At 40.6% G+C, this 24,538-nt stretch overlaps 1 long non-coding RNA gene across 1 annotated transcript in view; it reads left to right on the top strand.

Annotated features, from left to right (window-relative positions):
* The window catches only part of LOC114674933 (uncharacterized), a 165,965-nt gene extending 141,733 nt beyond the window's left edge, over positions 1-24,232 (top strand). The window contains exons 3-4 of the long non-coding RNA XR_013412667.1: positions 12,705-12,832; positions 21,825-24,232. This is a non-coding gene — a long non-coding RNA (uncharacterized LOC114674933). The remainder of the gene's footprint in view (positions 1-12,704; positions 12,833-21,824) is intronic.
* Positions 24,233-24,538: the final 306 nt, after the last annotated feature.

Below are 24,538 nucleotides of genomic sequence, written 5' to 3'. Positions count from 1 at the left end.
TGACCTGTCTTGGAGAAAGTTCCATGTGCAGTGAGAAGAATGAATGTATATTCTGCAGTTGTTGGGTAGAATGTTGTATAAATGCTTGTTAGGTCCATTTGGTCTAAAATTCAACATAAATCCAAAGTTTCCTTGTTGATATTTTTTGTCTCATTGATCGGTCTAGTGCGCTAAGTGGGACACTGAAGTCCCCCATTATTAATGAATTGCTGTATATCTTTTCTTTAGGTCTACTAATATTTATTTATGAATGTGGGAGCTTTGGTGTTGGGTACATATAAATTTAGAATTGTTATATCCTCTTACTGAATTGATTACTTGGTCATATCTTCTGTAATATGATTGTCTTTTTTTACTGTTTCTGATTTAAAGACTGTTTTATCTGATATAAATATAGTGACTCCTGCTTTCTGTTTCTATTTGCACATAATATTTTTTCATACCTTACCTTCAGTCTAAATGTATCTTTACAAGTAAACTGAGTTTCTTGTAAGCTTGATATGGTTGGATCATGATTTTCTAAATCCATTTTGTTAATCTGTGTCTTTTAAGTGGAGCATTGAATCCATTTATATTTAGGGTTAATAATGATATGTTACATTTAGTTACTGTCATATTGTTAAAAAATAAAAATGTATAAAATTATTATCCAGCTGTTTTATAAATTCTTTATTTTTCTCTATTAGTCTTTGGTGATATTCTATTGAATCACCATTTGATTTATTTCTCTTCATCTTTTGTGTGATGGTTTTATAATACCTGTGAGGTATGTTTTTCTGGGTGTTTTCGTGATGGTGAATATTGACTTTTAATTTCCATGTTTAGGATTCCTTTGGACATTTCTCGTAAGTTAGTGCAGTAGTGATGAATTTCTTCAGCGTTTGCTTCTCTGGAAATTATTTCTCCTTCTTTGAAGCTTAATCTAACTGGATACAAAATTGTTGATTGCAGCTTTCTCTTAAGCATTTGATAATTATATCCCATTCTGTTCTGACTTTTAAGTTTTCTGCTAGTATGTCTTCACTTAGTCTGATAGGGTTTCCTTGTGATTCAGTAGACACTTTTCTCTTGATAATTTTACAATTTTTTTTAAATTTATTTATTATTATTATACTTTAAGTTGTAGGGTACATGTGCATAACGTGCAGGTTTGTTACATATGTATACTTGTGCATGTTGGTGTGCCGCACCCATCAACTCATCATTTACATCAGGTATAACTCCCAATGCAATCCCTCCCCCCTCCCCCCTCCCCATGATAGGCCCCTGTGTGTGATGTTCCCCTTCCTGAGTCCAAGTGATCTTATTGTTCAGTTCCCACCTATGAGTGAGAACATGCGATGTTTGGTTTTCTGTTCTTGTGATAGTTTGCTAAGAATGATGGTTTCCAGCTGCATCCATGTCCCTACAAAGGACGCAAACTCATCCTTTTTGATGGCTGCATAGTATTCCATGGTGTATATGTGCCACATTTTCTTAATCCAATCTGTCACTGATGGACATTTGGGTTGATTCCAAGTCTTTGCTATTGTGAATAGTGCTGCAATAAACATACGTGTGCATGTATCTTTATAGCAGCATAATTTATAATCCTTTGGGTATATACCCAGTATTGGGATGGCTGGGTCATATGGTACATCTAGTTCTAGATCCTTGAGGAATCGCCATACTGTTTTCCATAATGGTTGAACTAGTTTACAATCCCACCAACAGTGTAAAAGTGTTCCTATTTCTCCACATCCTCTCCAGCACCTGTTGTTTCCTGACTTTTGAATGATCGCCATTCTAACTGGTGTGAGATGGTATCTCATTGTGGTTTTGATTTGCATTTCTCTGATGGCCAGTGATGATGAGCATTTTTTCATGTGTCTGTTGGCTGTATGAATGTCTTCTTTTGAGAAATGTCTGTTCATATCCTTTGCCCACTTTTTGATGGGGTTGTTTGTTTTTTTCTTGTAAATTTGTTTGAGTTCTTTGTAGGTTCCGGATATTAGCCCTTTGTCAGATGACTAGATTGCAAAAATTTTCTCCCATTCTGTAGGTTGCCTGTTCACTCTGATGGTAGTTTCTTTTGCTGTGCAGAAGCTCTTTAATTTAATGAGATCCCATTTGTCAATTTTGGCTTTTGCTGCCGTTGCTTTTGGTGTTTTAGACATGAAGTCTTTGCCCATGCCTATGTCCTGAATGGTACTACCTAGGTTTTCCTCTAGGATTTTTATGGTATTAGGTCTAACATTTAAGTCTCTAATCCATCTTGAATTAATTTTCGTATAAGGAGTAAGGAAAGGATCCAGTTTCAGCTTTGTACTTATGGCTAGCCAATTTTCCCAGCACCATTTATTAAATAGGGAATCCTTTCCCCATTTCTTGTTTCTCTCAGGTTTGTCAAAGATCAGATGGCTGTAGATGTGTGGTATTATTTCTGAGGACTCTGTTCTGTTCCATTGGTCTATATCTCTGTTTTGGTACCAGTACCATGCTGTTTTGGTTACTGTACCCTTGTAGTATAGTTTGAAGTTAGGTAGCGTGATGCCTCCAGCTTTGTTCTTTTGACTTAGGATTGTCTTGGCAATGCAGGCTCTTTTTTGGTTCCATATGAACTTTAAAGCAGTTTTTTCCAATTCTGTGAAGAAACTCATTGGTAGCTTGATGGGGATGGCATTGAATCTATAAATTACCTTGGGCAGTATGGCCATTTTCACGATATTGATTCTTCCTATCCATGAGCATGGTATGTTCTTCCATTTGTTTGTGTCTTCTTTTATTTCACTGAGCAGTGGTTTGTAGTTCTCCTTGAAGAGGTCCTTACATCCCTTGTAAGTTGGATTCCTAGTATTTTATTCTCTTTGAAGTAATTGTGAATGGAAGTTCATTCCTGATTTGGCTCTCTGTTTGTCTGTTACTGGTGTATAAGAATGCTTGTGATTTTTGCACATTAATTTTGTATCCTGAGACTTTGCTGAAGTTGCTTATCAGCTTAAGGAGATTTTGGGCTGAGACAATGGGGTTTTCTAAATATACAATCATGTCATCTGCAAACAGGGACAGTTTGACTTCTTCTTTTCCTAACTGAATACCCTTGATTTCTTTCTCTTGCCTAATTGCCCTAGCCAGAACTTCCAACACTATGTTGAATAGGAGTGGTGAGAGAGGGCATACCTGTCTTGTGCCAGTTTTCAAAGGGAATTTTTCCCGTTTTTGCCCATTCAGTATAATATTGGCTGTGGGTTTGTCATAAATAGCTCTTATTATTTTGAGGTACGTTCCATCAATACCGAATTTATTGAGCGTTTTTAGCATGAAGGGCTGTTGAATTTTGTCAAAAGCCTTTTGTGCATCTATTGAGATAATCATGTGGTTCTTGTCTTTGGTTCTGTTTATATGCTGGATTATGTTTATTGATTTGCGAATGTTGAACCAGCCTTGCATCCCAGGGATGAAGCCCACTTGATCATGGTGGATAAGCTTTTTGATGTGTTGCTGAATCCGGTTTGCCAGTATTTTATTGAGGATTTTTGCATCGATGTTCATCAGGGATATTGGTCCAAAATTCTCTTTTTTTGTTGTGTCTCTGCCAGGCTTTGGTATCAGGATGATGTTGGCCTCATAAAATGAGTTAGGGAGGATTCCCTCTTTTTCTATTGATTGGAATACTTTCAGAAGGAATGGTACCAACTCCTCCTTGTACCTCTGGTAGAATTCAGCTGTGAATCCATCTGGTCCTGGACTTTTTTTGGTTGGTAGGCTGTTAATTATTGCCTCAATTTCACAGCCTGCTATTGGTCTATTCAGGGATTCAACTTCTTCCTGGTTTAGTCTTGGAAGAGTGTAAGTGTCCAGGAAATTATCCATTTCTTCTAGATTTTCCAGTTTGTTTGCGTAGAGGTGTTTATAGTATTCTCTGATGGTAGTTTGTATTTCTGTGGGGTCGGTGGTGATATCCCCTTTATCATTTTTAATTGCGTCGATTTGATTCTTCTCTCTTTTCTTCTTTATTAGTCTTGCTAGTGGTCTGTCAATTTTCTTGATCTTTTCAAAAAACCATCTCCTGGATTTATTGATTTTTTGGAGGGTTTTTTGTGTCTCTATCTCCTTCAGTTCTGCTCTGATCTTAGTTATTTCTAGCCTTCTGCTAGCTTTCGAATGTGTTTGCTCTTGCTTCTCTAGTTCTTTTAATTGTGATGTTAGAGTGTCAATTTTAGATCTTTCCTGCTTTCTCTTGTGGGCATTTAGTGCTATAAATTTCCCTCTACACACTGCTTTAAATGTGTCCCAGAGATTCTGGTATGTTGTATCTTTGTTCTCATTGGTTTCAAAGAACATCTTTATTTCTGCCTTCATTTCGTTATTTACCCAGTAGTCATTCAGGAGCAGGTTGTTCAGTTTCCATGTAGTTGAGCGGTTTGGATTGAGTTTCTTAGTCCTGAGTTCTAGTTTGATTGCACTGTGATCTGAGAGACAGTTTGTTATAATTTCTGTTCTTGTACATTTGCTGAGGAGTGCTTTACTTCCAATTACGTGGTCCATTTTGGAGTAAGTACGATGTGGTGCTGAAAAGAATGTATATTCTGTTGATTTGGGGTGGAGAGTTCTATAGATGTCTATTAGTTCTGCTTGCTGCAGAGATGAGTTCAATTCCTGGATATCCTTGTTAACTTTCTGTCTTGTTGATCTGTCTAATGTTGACAGTGGAGTGTTGAAGTCTCCCATTATTATTGTATGGGAGTCTAAGTCTCTTTGTAAGTCTCTAAGGACTTGCTTTATGAATCTGGGTGCTCCTGTATTGGGTGCATATATATTTAGGATTGTTAGCTCTTCCTGTTGAATTGATCCCTTTACCATTATGTAATGGCCTTCTTTGTCTCTTTTGATCTTTGATGGTTTAAAGTCTGTTTTATCAGAGACTAGTATTGCAACCCCCGCTTTTTTTTGTTCTCCATTGGCTTGGTAAATCTTCCTCCATCCCTTTATTTTGAGCCTATGTATGTCTCTGCGTGTGAGATGGGTCTCCTGAATACAGCAGACTGATGGGTCTTGACTCTTTATCCAGTTTGCCAGTCTGTGTCTTTTAATTGGAGCATTTAGTCCATTTACATTTAAGGTTAAGATTGTTATGTGTGAACTTGATCCTGCCATTATGATATTAACTGGTTATTTTGCTCGTTAGTTGATGCAGTTTCTTCCTAGCCTCGATGGTCTTTACATTTTGGCATGTTTTTGCAATGGCTGGTACCGGTTGTTCCTTTCCATGTTGAGTGCTTCCTTCAGGGTCTCTTGTAAGGCAGGCCTAGTGGTGACAAAATCTGTAAGCATTTGCTTATCTGTAAAGGATTTTATTTCTCCTTCACTTATGAAACTTAGTTTGGCTGGATATGAAATTCTGGGTTGAAAATTCTTTTCTTTAAGAATGTTGAATATTGGCCCCCACTCTCTTTTGGCTTGGAGAGTTTCTGCCGAGAGATCTGCTGTTAGTCTGATGGGCTTCCCTTTGTGGGTAACCCGACCTTTCTCTCTGGCTGCCCTTAAGATTTTTTCCTTCATTTCAACTTTGGTGAATCTGGCAATTATGTGTCTTGGAGTTGCGCTTCTCGAGGAGTATCTTTGTGGCGTTCTCTGTATTTCCTGGATTTGAATGTTGGCCTGCCCTACTAGGTTGGGGAAGTTCTCCTGGATGATATCCTGAAGAGTGTTTTCCAACTTGGTTCCATCTTCCTCCTCACTTTCAGGCACCCCAATCAGATGTAGATTTGGTCTTTTTACATAATCCCATACTTCTTGCAGGCTTTGTTCCTTTCTTTTTCTTCTTTGTTCTTTTGGTTTCTCTTCTCGCTTCATTTCATTCATTTGATCCTCAATCGCAGATACTCTTTCTTCCAGTTGATCGAGTCGGTTACTGAAGCTTGTGCATTTGTCACGTATTTCTCGTGTCATGGTTTTCATCTCTTTCATTTCGTTTATGACCTTCTCTGCATTAATTACTCTAGCCATCAATTCTTCCACTTTTTTTTCAAGATTTTTAGTTTCTTTGCGCTGGGTACGTAATTCCTCCTTTAGCTCTGAGAAATTTGATGGACTGAAGCCTTCTTCTCTCATCTCGTCAAAGTCATTCTCCGTCCAGCTTTGATCCGTTGCTGGCGATGAGCTGCGCTCCTTTGCCGGGGGAGATGCGCTCTTATTTTTTGAATTTCCAGCTTTTCTGCCCTGCTTTTTCCCCATCTTTGTGGTTTTATCTGCCTCTGGTCTTTGATGATGGTGATGTACTGATGGGGTTTTGGTGTAGGTGTCCTTCCTGTTTGATAGTTTTCCTTCTAACAGTCAGGACCCTCAGCTGTAGGTCTGTTGGAGATTGCTTGAGGTCCACTCCAGACCCTGTTTGCCTGGGTATCAGCAGCAGAGGCTGCAGAAGATAGAATATTTCTGAACAGCGAGTGTACCTGTCTGATTCTTGCTTTGGAAGCTTCCTCTCAGGGGTGTACTCCACCCTGTGAGGTGTGGGGTGTCAGACTGCCCCTAGTGGGGGATGTCTCCCAGTTAGGCTACTCAGGGGTCAGGGACTCACTTGAGCAGGGAGTCTGTCCCTTCTCAGATCTCAACCTCCGTGTTGGGAGATCCACTGCTCTCTTCAAAGCTGTCAGACAGAATCGTTTGCGTCTGCAGAGGTTTCAGCTGTGTTTGTTATTGCCCTGTCCCCAGAGGTGAGTCTACAGAGACAGGCAGGTTTCCTTGAGCTGCTGTGAGCTCCACCCACTTCGAGCTTCCCAGCAGCTTTGTTTACCTACTTAAGCCTCAGCAATGGCGGGCGCCCCTCCCCCAGCCTCGCTGCTGCCTTGCCGGTAGATCACAGACTGCTGTGCTAGCAATGAGGGAGGCTCCGTGGGTGTGGGACCCTCCCGGCCATGTGTGGGATATGATCTCCTGGTGTGCCTGTTTGCTTAAAGCGCAGTATTGGGGTGGGAGTTACCCGATTTTCCAGGTGTTGTTTGTCTCAGTTCCCCTGGCTAGGAAAAGGGATTCCCTTCCCCCTTGCGCTTCCCAGGTGAGGCAATGCCTCGCCCTGCTTCAGCTCTAGCTGGTCGGGCTGCAGCAGCTGACCAGCACCGATCGTCCGGCACTCCCCAGTGAGATGAACCCAGTACCTCAGTTGAAAATGCAGAAATCACCGGTCTTCTGTGTCGCTCGCGCTGGGAGTTGGAGACTGGAGCTGTTCCTATTCGGCCATCTTGCTCCGCCCCCCTACAATTCTTTTTTCACATTTTTTTAGACAGTCTGATGAGAGTATGCTATAGTGAATGCCTTTTTATAATGTATTTTCCAAGAGATTGTTGGTCCCCCCGTTTGTGTATGTCTACATTTCTTTGCATAATCTGGAAGCTTTCATCAATTATTTCTTTAAATAGGTTTTCTATCATTTAAAAAAATTTTATTCCTTTTTGGGAATACAATTTGAAAGTTTGGTAGCTCTTTGTCCTATGAGTCTTGAAGGCCTTTCTGATTGTATTTTATTCTTTTTAAAAGTTTTTGTCTTCATGGACTATTTCAACACACATGTCTTCAAGTTCTGAGATTCTTTATTTTGCTTGTTCTGGTATATTGTTGAAAAATTTGGCATGATTTCTAAAAGATATTTATATTCTTGATAAGTTGATTGTTTATATTCTGAATTGATTTTGTATTTCTTTGTATTGGTTTCAGATTTTTTCTTGCATTTCATTGAGCTTTTTAAAAATCAATATTCTGACTTATTTGGCATTTTGAGGATTTTTTGTTAGAATCTATTGCTAGAGAATTATTGTGATCCTTTGAAAGTGTCATAATACCTTGATTTTTCATGATCCTTGTATCTTTACATTGATCTCTGCATATCTGGGGTATCAGTCTTTTATTATTTTCGAATTTACTTTCATGGAGAAGGCTATTCTTGATGTGACTCTGGTGTATGTTGTGTAAGGCTGTTTGGCTGTGTGCAGTGGCAAAAATCGTATGATTTCCTTGCTTATAAATACCCTTAATATGATCTTTCTCAAATGCCAATAATCTTTCTCAAATGCCAGGTATACTAAATGGGTGAATGCGCTCATGATTTCCTGAACTGAACAGCTGGGGTGGCATGGCTTATGCAGGTAGCAGTGGTCATAAAAACATTTTGTCATTCCTGAGTGTTGTGTTCTTATGTCGGCTGTTATTGTAATGGGCTGTGCAGGTTCACCTGCATGCCAGTAGTTGGTGCCTGCAGGTTAGAGCCAGCTAAAGTGGTAGCAGAAGTGTTTATGCCCAACCTCTTTATCTGAGAAAATTGCTCAAGTGGCCCAGGTGGTGCATTATACCATGGAACGTTCAGGGGCATGAGTCTCACGTTCTGCCTTGGTTTGGAATTGAAACTAAGTGGGACCAGGCATGGGAAGCCTACACTTATTTTCCTCAATGGTAGATTAAAGCACCCGCCCTATTGGGGGTGGCATGATGATACTCAGGCCTCTGGAAAAATGCATGGGTGAGGGGCAACTGCTTCTTCATCAAGGTCTCAGCGCAGAGAGGGAGGGGTGGTCCCAGTGCCACATTCTTAGCCAGTAGAAGTGAAATGTGCTCCCCCCTCACACCCCAGACCTGACATCATTCACTCTCCTGTACCAATTGTGGTAGGCAGTTTGGATATTTGGCTAGTCACTGCAATTTGCTTCTACTTTCCAACAAAGTCCCTAGTATTAGAAGTCACTGACTTGGTCAATACCATGCCTCCCAGGCAATTCTCCTCCTGCTCTGGTCCTAGAAGAGAAACTCAGTTCTGGTACCAGTAGCTGGAGTCCACACTACACTCCTATCTCTGTTCTGACTGTGGGAGCTCCTCCCGTTTCAGCCCTAGTTGTCCATGCCCCAGTGAAAATCTCTGTAATGCCAAAGACTGCCACTGCTGCAAGCTCCCTTGACCCCACAGAGCTTACTAAGAGCTAAAATCTAGACTGTCATTTTTCTTTAGGTACCCAAGTCTGGGGAAGTACATGGAACACTTTCCAGAGCAGTTCCTTGTTTTAGTCTCCCAGCCATTACCCAAGATAGAGCTAGGGATTCAGGGAGTTAAGGTGCTCTCCTGTGGCCTGGATTTCACCATTCCCCAGTGGAAAAGTGGACTGCAGAGAAGCATTCACTCATGCTCTCCCATACTGGGGATTTGTACCCAGTATTTAGCTGGTCCCAGCCAAGAGAACTTCATGCCCTCCTTCTGTTTCCCAGATTCAGAATTTTTTTTTTCATTTTTCTGCTTAACTGCTGTGTTCCTTGTTGTATAATTTTCAGAGAAGAACCGCTATTTTTGCTCGTCTAAATGGATTAGGCATGTTGGAAAAACCTCTAGTCATTAATCTTGAGGAAAATAAAATATGTGTATATTTCTTAGACTCATCTTCTATATTGTATTTAAAATAGACTTTTTGAAATACTGCTTTTAGTGCTTGTCCAATTTTTAATTATTTTTCATTTTTATTTCTTTGTATTGGCAACATTGGGATAAATATTTTCCTTGTTTCTTTTTCATTTAAATGAATTGCAAGCTAGTATAAAAATTTTACCACACATATTTGTTGTTCCAATCCGAGAGGTTTTATTTCACCCTATCATTGATTTATAGATAACACAGACAACTGCTGGGTTGTTAGAAATAAATATTCACTTTGTTGTATCATTTGCTCATTTCATTTCAGAAATTGATCCGTTATTATTTTACTCAAACATTTTATTATAAAATATTTAAACGTTCAGAAATATTGAAAGAATTAGGTTTTGAACATCCAAATATTCACAACCAACCTTCTAAGATTAACATTTTACTATAATTGATTATTTATCATATTTATGTATTTATATCACTATTAATTTATTAATACACCTTTTTATCTTTGCAAAATAATATTTAACATTAATAATGAAATATTTCAAACAGGCACAATAGTAAAGGGATTAACATAAATTCCTAAATGCATACCATCCAACTATTAAATTCTAACATTTTTATACTTGCTTTAGCTTCTCTTTAAACAAATAATTCATTACAAATGAAATTAAAACATTTTTTGTGCTATAATGTGATCCCATTTCCGTCTCCTTCTTATGTTTATCTTTCCATGTATATTATTAAGATCCTAGTACATATTTTAGTATATAAAAATAACGTTTATGTTGTTTTGCAGTTTACAGTATTTACCAAAACAGTTTCATTTTGTATATTATCCTGGGGTGTTCCGCCCAATATTTTGTCTGTGAAATTGATGCATGTTGATCGTGTTAGCCCATCACACCATTTTGCAGACCGTCACCATTTTACAACTCCGATCAGAGTGGAAAATTCCACCGGGGCCTGAGCTGTGAGAAACATCCTGTTGGAATGGTCCCAGGCCTAAACCCTGACGGCAATAAATTCATCCTGTCAGGTTCCACGTCTAACCCTGACTGCAGTAAATTCCTTCCTTTATCAACAGCCGAATACACCGCCCCCGCCCCATTTTCTCAACCATCCCCAACCTCTCCTGCCCAGGCCTAGAACTGCCCCAACCTGTAAGAAGGACTGGGGCTCCGATGCTAGCTGCAGGCCTTTCTCCCAATAAACCTGTGTTGCCCTTGAGCCGCCTCTGCTCCATTCCTTTCTCCCTTTCGTTCTAACATTTGGTGCCAAAACCTGGGATGGGGTCTGGATCCCACAACAGAGAGGTACTTCCTTGCAACCTGGGAAGGAAGAGGCAGCGGCAGCTGGCGTCGGGCTAATTCCCAAATCCTGATTGGCCTCCGGTTCCAAGCCCTGTCCATTTTCATCTTTCTATGGAGGAATCCTTTCTCTTGGCCCCATCCTCCCACCACTTTCTCCTTCCCCCTCTTTCCTCTCTGTGGCTCTGGCAAGGACCACTCCCATTGCATCTAACACCGGCCTCCAATTGTGGATGAGTTTCCTTTTCCACCCTCTGGATTCCTCTCATATTTCTACCTGTTAGCTAGAAAACCCCAGTGCCAGGTAAGAGGATTCCCCGGTCACCACTGGGTGACTCTGGCCTGCCTTGTCAGGGGATACCCTCAGAATGCTCACGGTCTGACCACTCTGGTTTCTGGGGGACCGTGGAGAGCTGCGAGGAGCACCCTGGCTCTTCTCGATCCCTTCTCATGGTTGTAATTGGGATACTCACTCCCCTACTTCACATTTTTCACCCTCCCAGCCACTCACATGGGACAGGGCTCCTCGAAATCCCCTCAAGACACCCCTGTCAGATGTCTCATCTGGAACCTCTGAACACTGGGATTGGCAGACTCCATTAAAACTAAATGCCTTATTTTCCTTTGTAATGTGGCCTGACCCCAGTATAAGTTGGACAATGATGGCTGCTGGCCCAGATGGGACTTTTGACTTTCAAATTCAACATGATTTAGAAAATTTCCTCCAGCACAATGGCAAGTGGTCCGAGATGCCCTATATCCAGGCTTTTGCCAGTTCCGTCTGTCAGTCCTGTTCATCTTACCAGCTGCTGCTCTTAAACAAGAAATCTGCCAAAATGCCTCCCCTTCCAGACAAGCCCTCCTCCTCCTCCTCCGATTTTTATCCAGCTGCCGAATCCCTACCTGCCCCCCAGCCCCACTCCCACCACCATCTCCTCCTCCTTCCCCTTTGGCTCTACCACCCCCTTATTCCTATCTCTCATCTCTATCCTTTCCCCACCATAACTGATCTCATTCCCAGCCCCCTTCTGCTGCTGAAAACCAGGCACAGGCCCAGAGGCCCTCTGACATCTTCCCCTTGTGGGAAGTTATGGAGACTGAAGGCATAGTCTGAGTTCATGTTCCCTTCCCTGTAGCTGGTGTCTCTCAGATTGAAAAGAAACTTTGCTCCTTTTCCACAGATCCCACATCCTTCCACAAGGAATTTCTGTATATCACTCAATCTTACAACCTTACCTAGCATGACATTTATGTCATCCTCTCCTCCTCCCTCACCCTGGAGAACAGGGAACATATCTGGATCAGGCCCAAGCAGACACCCTCCACTGACAAGATGCTGCCTATAACCCAATCGCAACCCTAGCTATTCCCAGAGCTGACCCCAATTGGGATTATCAGGTGGCTTCTGCAGACAGACAGAAACTAGGCCATATGATAACATGCCTCCTAACTGGCAAGAATAAAACCGCCCTTAAGGCTATCAAGTATGAAAAGATAAAGAAATCACTCAAGGCCCCTGACAAAAACCCTGCTCTTTTTTCTTCCACCTTTCAGAGGCCATGATTAAATATACCACCTTAAGCCCTGACACTGTCGAGGACAGAATCTACCTCCACTTACGCTTCATTTCCCAGTCAGCCCCCGACATCCAAAAGAAACTCCAAAGACTGGAGGATGGCCCTCAAACCTCCCAAAGAGACTTAATCACAGTAGTTTTCAAGGTCTTTAACAATAGAGAGGAAGAAATAAAACCCCAAAGTTTAAAAGAGACCAGGCTAAATACCAGATACTGGCAGCTGCCATACAACAGGATTCCCCAATGCATACAAAAATCCTCAACCTCATGACAGTCCCCATCAGGAGCCTGTTTTAAGTGTAGCCAACAGGGTCCCTGGGCAAGAGTCTGCCCCAATCTCATACTGCCCTCAAAACCTTGCCCCATCTGTGATATCAAAGGACAGTGGAAGTCAGATTGCGCTCAACAAGACTCTTCACCCTGCTTGCTCAAACAGGTCCCGCAACCCAGGTTCCAGTCTGGCAAGCATTCTAGACCTGGCTGCTGAAGACTGACGGGGTCCAGGGTCTGCTGCCCCCACCGCCTTCACCACCTCAGAACCCAGGGTAACGCTGTCAGTCTCTGGTAAGCCCATACTCTTCCTTTTAGATCTGGGAACTAGTTACTCAGTTTTATCAGAATATTCTCGACCCCTCCTCAGTTCTTCTATCTCTATTGTGAGAGTCAATGGAATCCCCTCTAGGCACAGATTGGTCCTCTATTATGCAACCTATTCAATACCCCCTTCATCCACTCCTTCCTGATTATCCCTTAGTGTCCTACCCTTATCTTGGGGTGGAACATACTGAGTAAACTCCAGGCCTCCATACAACTAGCCTCCTCCAATTCTACCCCTTTTACTTTACTCTGCTGCCCAGATGCTTCCCTCTCCTCCCCCTCATCTTCACTATCCATCTGTTACCTTCTGTCAATCCTGAAGTGTGGAACGTTTCTAAACCCACAATAGCCACACATCACATCCCAGTCAAAATAACCTACCAAGACTCCTCCATTTTCCTTCATCAGCCTCAATATCCCCTTTGCCCAGCCAGCCTCAGGGGCCTCAATCCTGTTATCTGTAAGCTTTTACAAGCTCAGATTCTCAAACCTGTTAGCTCTCCCCACAACACCCTTGTTTTGGCTGTCAAAAAAACAGACAGATTTTGCCCCTTGGTCCAGGATCTCCATGTCATTTACCAAGTGGATGTACCAACCTATCCAGTGGTCCACAACCCCTATACTCTACTCTCCCATATGCCCCCATCTACCACACACTTCTCTGTAGTGGATCTAAGGGACTTTTATTGGCATTTGAGAAAGATCATATTAAGGGTATTTATAAGCAAGGAAATCATACAATCTTTGCCACTGCACACAGCCAAACAGCCTTACACAACATACACCAGAGTCACATCAAGAATAGCCTTCTCCATGAAAGTAAATTCGAAAATAATAAAAGACTGATACCCCAGATATGCAGAGATCAATGTAAAGATACAAGGATCATGAAAAATCAAGGTATTATGACACTTTCAAAGGAACACAATAATTCTCTAGCAATAGATTCTAACAAAAAAATCCTCAAAATGCCAAATAAGTCAGAATATTGATTTTTAAAAATCTCAATGAAATGCAAGAAAAAATCTGAAACCAATACAAAGAAATACAAAATCAATTCAGAATATAAACAAACAACTTATCAAGAATATAAATATCTTTTAGAAATCATGCCAAATTTTTCAACAATATACCAGAACAAGGAAAATAAAGAATCTCAGAACTTGAAGACATGTGTGTTGAAATAGTCCATGAAGACAAAAACTTTTAAAAAGAATAAAACACAATCAGAAAGGCCTTCAAGACTCATAGGACTAAGAGCTACCAAACTTTCAAATTGTATTCCCAAAAAGGAATAAAATTTTTTTAAATGATAGAAAACCTATTTAAAGAAATAATTGATGAAAGCTTCCAGATTATGCAAAGAATTGTAGACATACACATAGGGGGGGGGACCAACAATCTCTTGGAAAATACATTATAAAAAGGCATTCACTATAGCATACTCTCATCAGACTGTCTAAAAAAAATGTGAAAAAAGAATTGTAAAATTATCAAGAGAAAAGTGTCTACTGAACCACAAGGAAACCCTGTTAGACTAAGTGAAGACATACTAGCAGAAAACTTAAAAGTCAGAACAGAATGGGATAGTATTATCAAATGCTTAAGAGAAAGCTGCAATCAACAATTTTGTATCCAGTTAGATTAAGCTTCAAAGAAGGAGAAATAATTTCCAGAGAAGCAAACGCTGAAGAAATTCATCACTACTGCACTAACTTACGAGAAATGTCCAAAGGAATCCTAAACATGGAAATTAAAAGTCAATATTCACCATCACGAAAACACCCAGAAAAACATACCTCACAGGTATTATAAAACCATCACACAAAAGATGAAGAGAAATAAATCAAATGGTGATTCAATAGAATATCACCAAAGACTAATAGAGAAAAATAAAGAATTTATAAAACAGCTGGATAATAATTTTATACATTTTTATTTTTTAACAATATGACAGTAACTAAATGTAACATATCATTATTAACCCTAAATATAAATGGATTCAATGCTCCACTTAAAAGACACAGATTAACAAAATGGATTTAGAAAATCATGATCCAACCATATCAAGCTTACAAGAAACTCAGTTTACTTGTAAAGATACATTTAGACTGAAGGTAAGGTATGAAAAAATATTATGTGCAAATAGAAACAGAAAGCAGGAGTCACTATATTTATATCAGATAAAACAGTCTTTAAATCAGAAACAGTAAAAAAAGACAATCATATTACAGAAGATATGACCAAGTAATCAATTCAGTAAGAGGATATAACAATTCTAAATTTATATGTACCCAACACCAAAGCTCCCACATTCATAAATAAATATTAGTAGACCTAAAGAAAAGATATACAGCAATTCATTAATAATGGGGGACTTCAGTGTCCCACTTAGCGCACTAGACCGATCAATGAGACAAAAAATATCAACAAGGAAACTTTGGATTTATGTTGAATTTTAGACCAAATGGACCTAACAAGCATTTATACAACATTCTACCCAACAACTGCAGAATATACATTCATTCTTCTCACTGCACATGGAACTTTCTCCAAGACAGGTCATATGTTAGGCCACAAAACAAGTCTTAACACATTTTTAAAAACTGTAATCATATCAAGTATCTCCTCAGACCACAATGGAAAAAACAGAAATACTAAGAGGAAACACTGAAAATATACAAATGCACGGGAATTAAACAACACACTCCTGAATATTTAGGTCAATAAAGTTAAGACAGAAATTTAAGAAAATCTTTGAAATGAATAAAAATGGAAATATATACCAGAACTTCTGGGATATAGCAAAGCCAGTGCTATGAAGAAAGTTTATAGCAGTAAATGCCTACATCAACAAAGTAGAGCAATCAAAAAATAACAACCTAATGTCACACCTCAAGAAACCACCAAACCAAGAACAAACCCAAAATTAGCAGAAGAAAACAAACAAACAAACAAATAAATAAATAAATCAGGGCAGAACTAAATAAACTACATCAAAAACCAAACCAATACAAAGGAATCAATAAAACAAAAAACTGGTTCTTCAAAACAAAAAAGGTTTCTTTTTTGTTTTGATAAACAAAACAAAACAAAAAGAAGTGATGAACATAACTGATAAACCACTAGCTAGATTAACTACTACAATTCATACCATACACAAAAAAATGATCATCAGATACTATTTTGAACAACAAATGCTCACAAACTTAACAACCCAAAGACAATAGATACATTTTGGGACACAACTAACCTCACAAAAACTGTAAAAGAAATAAATAGAAATCCAGAACAGACCAACAATGAAGAAGGAGATTGGAACAGTAATTTAAAAAAAAAAAAAAAAAAAAAAAAAACCAAAGCAAAAAAATCCATACCCATACAGATTCACAACTGAATTCTACCAAACCTACAAAGAACAATTAATACCAATACTCCTGAAATTGTTCCAAAAATGTGAGGAGGAGAGAAGTTCCCTTACTTCAACCTATGAAGCCAGTATCATCCTGATATAAAAACCAAACAAGGACATAGAAAATATAAACCAGAAAAAGTACAGACCAATAACACTGATGAACACTGAAGCAAAAATCCTCAACAAAATACTAGTGAACCAAATCCAACAGCACAGCTCAGAGATACTACACAATGATCAAGTGGGTTTTATAACATAGATGAAAGGATGGTTCAATATACACACATCAATATATGTGATACATTATATAAAAATAATTGAGAATAAAAATCATATGATCATCTCAATATACTCAAAGAAAACTTTTCATAAAATTTAGCATCCCTTCATGATAAAACGCTTAATAAACTATAAAAAGAACATAACTCAAAATGACAAAGACCATATACAAGAAATGCAAAACCAACATCATAGTCAATAGAGAAAAGTTGAAAGCTTTTCCTCTAAGAACTTAAATAAGTCAAGAATGCAACTTTCACCACTCATACTAAATATAGAACTAAAAGTCCTAGCCAGAGCATTCAGGAAAGAGAAAGAAATAAAAGCCATCTAAGTTGGACAAGAGGAAGTAATATTATTGCTATTTGCAGATGTTATGCTTATATATCTATAAAATCCTAAAGATTCAAACAAAAATCTCCTAGACTTGACATATGAGTTCAATACAGATTTAGGATACAAAAGAAAGGTATAAAAATCAGTATCCTATTTATACAACAATAATCTTAGCTGAGAACCAACTCAAGAAGGAAATTCCATTCACAATATCTACAATAATACTCAGGAATATATTTAACCAAGAAGGTGAAAGAAAAACTGCAAAACACTGACAAAATAAATTATAGATAATACAAATGGAAAAACATCTCATGCTCATGAATTGGAAATAATCTTTCTCAAATGCCAGGTATACTAAATGGGTGAATGCGCTCATGATTTCCTGAACTGAACAGCTGGGGTGGCATGGCTTATGCAGGTAGCAGTGGTCATAAAAACATTTTGTCATTCCTGAGTGTTGTGTTCTTATGTCGGCTGTTATTGTAATGGGCTGTGCAGGTTCACCTGCATGCCAGTAGTTGGTGCCTGCAGGTTAGAGCCAGCTAAAGTGGTAGCAGAAGTGTTTATGCCCAACCTCTTTATCTGAGAAAATTGCTCAAGTGGCCCAGGTGGTGCATTATACCATGGAACGTTCAGGGGCATGAGTCTCACGTTCTGCCTTGGTTTGGAATTGAAACTAAGTGGGACCAGGCATGGGAAGCCTACACTTATTTTCCTCAATGGTAGATTAAAGCACCCGCCCTATTGGGGGTGGCATGATGATACTCAGGCCTCTGGAAAAATGCATGGGTGAGGGGCAACTGCTTCTTCATCAAGGTCTCAGCGCAGAGAGGGAGGGGTGGTCCCAGTGCCACATTCTTAGCCAGTAGAAGTGAAATGTGCTCCCCCCTCACACCCCAGACCTGACATCATTCACTCTCCTGTACCAATTGTGGTAGGCAGTTTGGATATTTGGCTAGTCACTGCAATTTGCTTCTACTTTCCAACAAAGTCCCTAGTATTAGAAGTCACTGACTTGGTCAATACCATGCCTCCCAGGCAATTCTCCTCCTGCTCTGGTCCTAGAAGAGAAACTCAGTTCTGGTACCAGTAGCTGGAGTCCACACTACACTCCTATCTCTGTTCTGACTGTGGGAGCTCCTCCCGTTTCAGCCCTAGTTGTCCATGCCCCAGTGAAAATCTCTGTAATGCCAAAGACTGCCACTGCTGCAAGCTCCCTTGACCCCACAGAGCTTACTAAGAGCTAAAATCTAGACTGTCATTTTTCTTTAGGTACCCAAGTCTGGGGAAGTACATGGAACACTTTCCAGAGCAGTTCCTTGTTTTAGTCTCCCAGCCATTACCCAAGATAGAGCTAGGGATTCAGGGAGTTAAGGTGCTCTCCTGTGGCCTGGATTTCACCATTCCCCAGTGGAAAAGTGGACTGCAGAGAAGCATTCACTCATGCTCTCCCATACTGGGGATTTGTACCCAGTATTTAGCTGGTCCCAGCCAAGAGAACTTCATGCCCTCCTTCTGTTTCCCAGATTCAGAATTTTTTTTTTCATTTTTCTGCTTAACTGCTGTGTTCCTTGTTGTATAATTTTCAGAGAAGAACCGCTATTTTTGCTCGTCTAAATGGATTAGGCATGTTGGAAAAACCTCTAGTCATTAATCTTGAGGAAAATAAAATATGTGTATATTTCTTAGACTCATCTTCTATATTGTATTTAAAATAGACTTTTTGAAATACTGCTTTTAGTGCTTGTCCAATTTTTAATTATTTTTCATTTTTATTTCTTTGTATTGGCAACATTGGGATAAATATTTTCCTTGTTTCTTTTTCATTTAAATGAATTGCAAGCTAGTATAAAAATTTTACCACACATATTTGTTGTTCCAATCCGAGAGGTTTTATTTCACCCTATCATTGATTTATAGATAACACAGACAACTGCTGGGTTGTTAGAAATAAATATTCACTTTGTTGTATCATTTGCTCATTTCATTTCAGAAATTGATCCGTTATTATTTTACTCAAACATTTTATTATAAAATATTTAAACGTTCAGAAATATTGAAAGAATTAGGTTTTGAACATCCAAATATTCACAACCAACCTTCTAAGATTAACATTTTACTATAATTGATTATTTATCATATTTATGTATTTATATCACTATTAATTTATTAATACACCTTTTTATCTTTGCAAAATAATATTTAACATTAATAATGAAATATTTCAAACAGGCACAATAGTAAAGGGATTAACATAAATTCCTAAATGCATACCATCCAACTATTAAATTCTAACATAGTTTTTTTTTAAACTATTCCCTTGGATCTGGCTTCCCAAAGTCTTCTTGCTTTCACCTGGTCAGACCCAGATACTCACACTTCTACCTAACAGTTCGTACTCCCACAGGGTTTCTGGGATAGCCCCCTCCTATTTGAGCAGGCTCTCACCGAGGATCTGACCGAGCTTCCCCTTGCTCCTAGCAACCTCCTTCAATACATAGATGACCTCTTTCTATGTAGTCCCTCCTTTGATCTATCCATCAACACATCACCCAACTTCTAAATTTCCTCCATGGCCAGGGATATCAGATTTTACCTACAAAGGTTTGAGTAGCCCAAACCCAAGTCACTTACCTTGGACTCACCCTAACCCCTAATTCTTGAGCCATGCTATCCCAATGGAAGGAACTAATACAGGATATGCCCCTTCACCACACCAAGAAGGACCCTTCCTTTTTGGGCCTTGTGGGGTACTTCCAACTATGGATCATTAACTTTGGCCTGTTGACCAAACCACTCTGCATGGCATCATGTGGGTCCATCCTAGAACATTTGGACTCAGCTTGCCCATTAACTCCCACTTGTAAAAACTGAAAGATATCCTTTTAATGTCCCAGCACTAGGACTACCCAACCCCACTAAACTCTTTACCCTGTATGTTCATTGTAATCAAGGCCTTGCCCGTGGACTTCTCTGCCAAACCTATGGCAATACTTCACAAGCCATTGCATACTTCTGAAAACAACTGGACTCTGTCATCCAAGGCTGGCCTCCATGCTTGAAAGTTCTGGGTGCAGTTACATTGCTGTCCTCAGAGGCACAAAAACTCACCCTCTACTAGCACATTACTATTGCATCTTCCCATAACTTATGGGACCTCATGAGCCATCGATCTCTTCTTTTCCTCCCGCCATCCAGCTTACAACAACCCTCTAACACCTTCCAGAGATGTAAAATTCTAAACCCAACCACCCTCCTCCCTATAAGTACTTCCGATTCTGAATCTCCCACTCTTGCCTGGACCTCTTAGCCTCCCTCTTCTCCCCTTTCCAGCACATTTCAGAAGCCCCTTTGTGGAAGGAACCCACATGGTTCATGGACAGAAGCTCTTTTAAGGAACCATATCTGGCAGCCGGCTATGCCATCATTGCCGAAAACAAACTGCTAGAATCCAATGCTCTCTCACCCCATATCACCTCACAACAAGCGGAATTACTTGCCCTAACCAGGACCCTCACTCTAGCAAAGGGAAAGAGGGTCAACATTTACACTAATTCCAAATATGCATACCACATCCTACAGTCTCACGCTGTAATCTGGCCGGAAAAGGGATTTTCTAACTACCAAAAGAACTGCCATAATAAATGGCAAACTCATACACAAGCTGATGGAGACAGCTAAACTGCCACTAGAGGCTGCCATTATCCATTGCAAGGGACACCAAAAGGCTACAGATGCCATAACTAAGGGAAACTTTTTAGCAGATTCGGCAGCCTGGCAGGCAGCCCTTAGAACACCATTGTTATTGCCCATTTTCCCTAGCATAAACCCAAGAAGAGAAATGTGCCTTGCTGGCTCCAGGGCTATTCATAAGGAAAGCTGATTTTACTTAGACTACAAACTCATCCTACCCAAGACCCAAAAACTTTCTGTTCTCACCCACATCCATAACCAATTCCATGTGGTTTATCGCCCCTTGCCCAATTTCTAAAAACCTGTATACATTCCCTTACAATGGCCGTCAGCTTGGACCGCCTCACTAAACGTTGCTCTGCCTGCAGTCAGACTACTCCTCAGGGACCCTTAGACCACCTCCTTTTCCCTCCCTTCAGGCCCAAAGGCCAGTTGCCGGGACAGGATTAGCAAATTGACTTCACTCATATGCTACCCCATAAAGAAAGTCTGATATCTCCTCACGATGGTAGATACCTTTTCAGGTGGATAGAAGCCTTTCTTACTACCTCTGAAAAGGCCTATACCTTCATCACACACATCATCCCTTGATTCAGCCTCCCCTCATCTGTACAATTGGATGATTGACCAGCATTTATCTCCCAAGTCACTCAACAGGTTTCTAAGGCTTTAAACATCATATAGGTTTTTCATAGTCTCCATCACCCCTAATCATTGGGTAAATTTGAACAGGCGAATGCCCTCTTAAAACAACAGTTAACAAAACTTTCCCTAGAGATCAAAATGAAAACTGAATATCACTTCTTCTCTTGGCCCTCATGTGCCTCAGGACCTTCCCCCAAAAACCTCTAAATCTAAGTCCTTTTGAACTTACATATGGACATTCTTTCATCCTACAGAACTTTGCTCCATCCCCTCCCTTATAGGACACCTGGCCAGCGCTGCACCTCACTCAACACTTTGTCCAACAGTATGCTGACACTCACCTCCCCAAACCTGAGGATTCTTCCCAACTCACTTTCTTACACTTACAGCCAGGAGACTGCGTCTGGGTAGCAGACCTCTCCTCCCCTCTCCAACAAAATAGAAGGGTCTCTGTCAGGTTATATTCACCATCCCCGCTGCTGCAAAGTTAACATCCTTTCCCTATTGTATAAACCATTCCAAATTTTAAAAGGCACCCGACCCACTCTGAAGTCTCCTCACCCCAGAAATATTCTTCCTTTCCCACAGGACCAACCTCGCCGTGCCTAACAAGAATTCCAGAAGTCACCCGTCTGAAAGGCACTGGCCCATGACACTCTCCACTTCCAATCTTAAATCTTTTACTTCATACCTTGTCTCAGATCTCTCCTGGTACCCCTTCCCCACGCCCTTAGATAATCCATCTCAATTCCTCATGCTAATCGAGGAGCTATGGCTGCAAGGCACTTTCCAGGATTTCACACCTACACAAATCTCCTTTTTCTCCTTTTGCCTTCTCTGCTTATGGGATATTCTGAGTCCCCACCCCCAATCACTGACAGCTGGGCCCCCTTCGTCAGCCTCACACACCACCTGTTAAGTCAGTCACAATCTCCCCTCTCCTCTAACTGTTGGATTTGTCTTTCTACACACACCCAGTGATTCACGGCTCTTCCGGCCGACCTACTTACATGGACACAGACCAACATAAGCTTACACATTTTTTACTCGGCCATACCATTCTTGGCTGATTCATCCCTGAAGCCAGTTCATAACCTGGAAACTCAACTGAACACCTTTCCTCCAAACTCAGCTCTCTCAGCATGGTTTCAGGTAGGGCTGTTGCCCTCCTTCACCTAATAGTTTCTGGACTAACATCCATACAAACCAACACAACGTCATCTGAATCACCAATATGGGGGTACCATTTCTACTCAAACTTCCTTCATATCCCCACCCACCTTATGTCTCAGCCGAACCTACCCTAATCCAGCCCACGCCACAATGGTGGGACAGGTTCCTCAGTCCCTATGTGGTCTTATTCTTACCATTGCACTCCCTGTAGACTATCAATTCTACACTCTAATTACAAAATCAGGTCCACCTCTGCCTGGCAGAAGGTGTTATGCTTTTCTGGCTCACTTACCATCCACACATCCCTGCACCTCACCACCGGATCCTCTCTTCTTTCCTACCATCCAATTCCCGGCTTCCCCCCGTCAACTCTGCTCTCTATGTCTCCAGTTTAAAGGTGCCCCCTGGAAAAAAAATTTAACAATTCCGTCACCTGCAACTGGTACCTTACAGCCACCACACCAGGGCAGCAATGGCTAACAGTTACAAAGACAATTTCTCTCTCCAAAACCAAACAGCCTTCATCAACTCCCCAGCCAAGGCTCCCTATCAGGCCCTTACAGGTGCCACTCTGACTGGCAGTTACTCAATTTGGCAGAACGAAACCTTTTCATGGCTACCTACCTTCACCTACAACTTCTGCCTCTCCACCCCGTCTCTTCTTTTTGTATGATACAAACTGATATCTTTGCCTACCAGGAAAAAGGAACTTGCACCCTGGTCTTTCAAGCTCCAACCATCAACATCCTACCCCCAAACAAAAGTATTCTAATTTCTTTAGAAGCCTCTATCTCCTTTTCACCCATAAGAAATAAATGGGCTCTACACCTCATCACCCTGCTAACAGGATTAGGCATCACTGCTGCACTCGGCACTGGAATAGCAGGCATAACCACCTCAATCACCTCATACCAAATGCTATTCACAACCCTTTCTAACACCCTAGAAGATATGCACACTTCCATTATCAGTCTCCAACAACAATTACACTTCCTCGTGGGAGTCATCTTTCAAAACTGGAGAGCCCTGGACCTACTAACCACTGAGAAAGGGGGTACCTTCATATACCTCCAGGAAGAACGCTGTTTCTGTGTTAATGAATCTGGCATTGTTCATATCGCAGTTCACAGGTTTCGTGACAGGGCTGCAGAGCTTTGACGTCGTTGCTTACTCCTGGTGGCAAGGATCATCCCTTCTAAGATGGATACCCTGGGTTGCCCCCTTCCTAGAACCCCTGATCTTCCTCTTCCTGTTACTAATGATTGGGTCATGCATATTTAACCTTGTATCCCGCTTCATTTCCCAAAGGCTGAATTGTTTTATTCAGGCAAGCATGCAAAAACACATTGATAATATCCTTCACCTTTGCTACGTCTAATACCAGAGCCTACAAGGAAGCCATTCGGAAGCTCCAGAACCCAGGCCCTAATCACGGCGCCCCTATCCAGCAGGAAGCAGCCAGATGATCAACGACGCCCTTTTTCCTTTTTATACTAAAGTAAGAAATAAGAATGTTAGCCCAAGCTGCACTATTTTGCAGACCCCCACCATTTTACAAACTGGTCAGAGTGGAAAATTCCACCAGGGCCTGAGCTGTGAGAAACATCCTGTCAGAGAGGTCCCAGGCCTAACCTCTGGCTGCACTAAATTCTTTCATTATCAGCAGCCAAACACACCGCCCCCACCCCATTTTCACAAAAATCCCAGACCTCTCCTGCCCGGACCTATAACTGGTCCAGCCTGTAAGTGGGAAGGGGGCTCTGGCACTAGCTGGTACCCCCTCTCCGCAGGTCTTTCTCCCAATAAATCTGTGTTGCCATTGAGCTGCTTCTGTTCTGTTCTTTTCTCCCTTTCATTCTAACAGATCAAACTACTTTATTCAATTCTGACTGAGGTATAAATATTCCATTTTATGAAAATAATTAATCCATTTTACTTTAGTTTTTGTCATTTTTTGCTGCCATAAACAGTATTCAATAAGCATACTTCAATATAAATATCTTAAAGTAAAATTATTTTATTGAAGGACATACATTTGTGTTTTATCCCGTGGAACTTGAACAGGAAAAAAAGATCTTCAAAATATGGACTCCCAGGAATGTGAGTTTAGTACACCATAGTATAGTAGA

Source organism: Macaca mulatta, chromosome X (genome assembly GCF_049350105.2).
Source record: "Macaca mulatta isolate MMU2019108-1 chromosome X, T2T-MMU8v2.0, whole genome shotgun sequence".
In the NCBI taxonomy this organism is placed as follows: Eukaryota; Metazoa; Chordata; class Mammalia; order Primates; family Cercopithecidae; genus Macaca; species Macaca mulatta.
The sequence above is the reverse complement of the archived record's forward strand: the minus strand, read 5'-3'. Positions and strand labels throughout refer to the sequence as shown.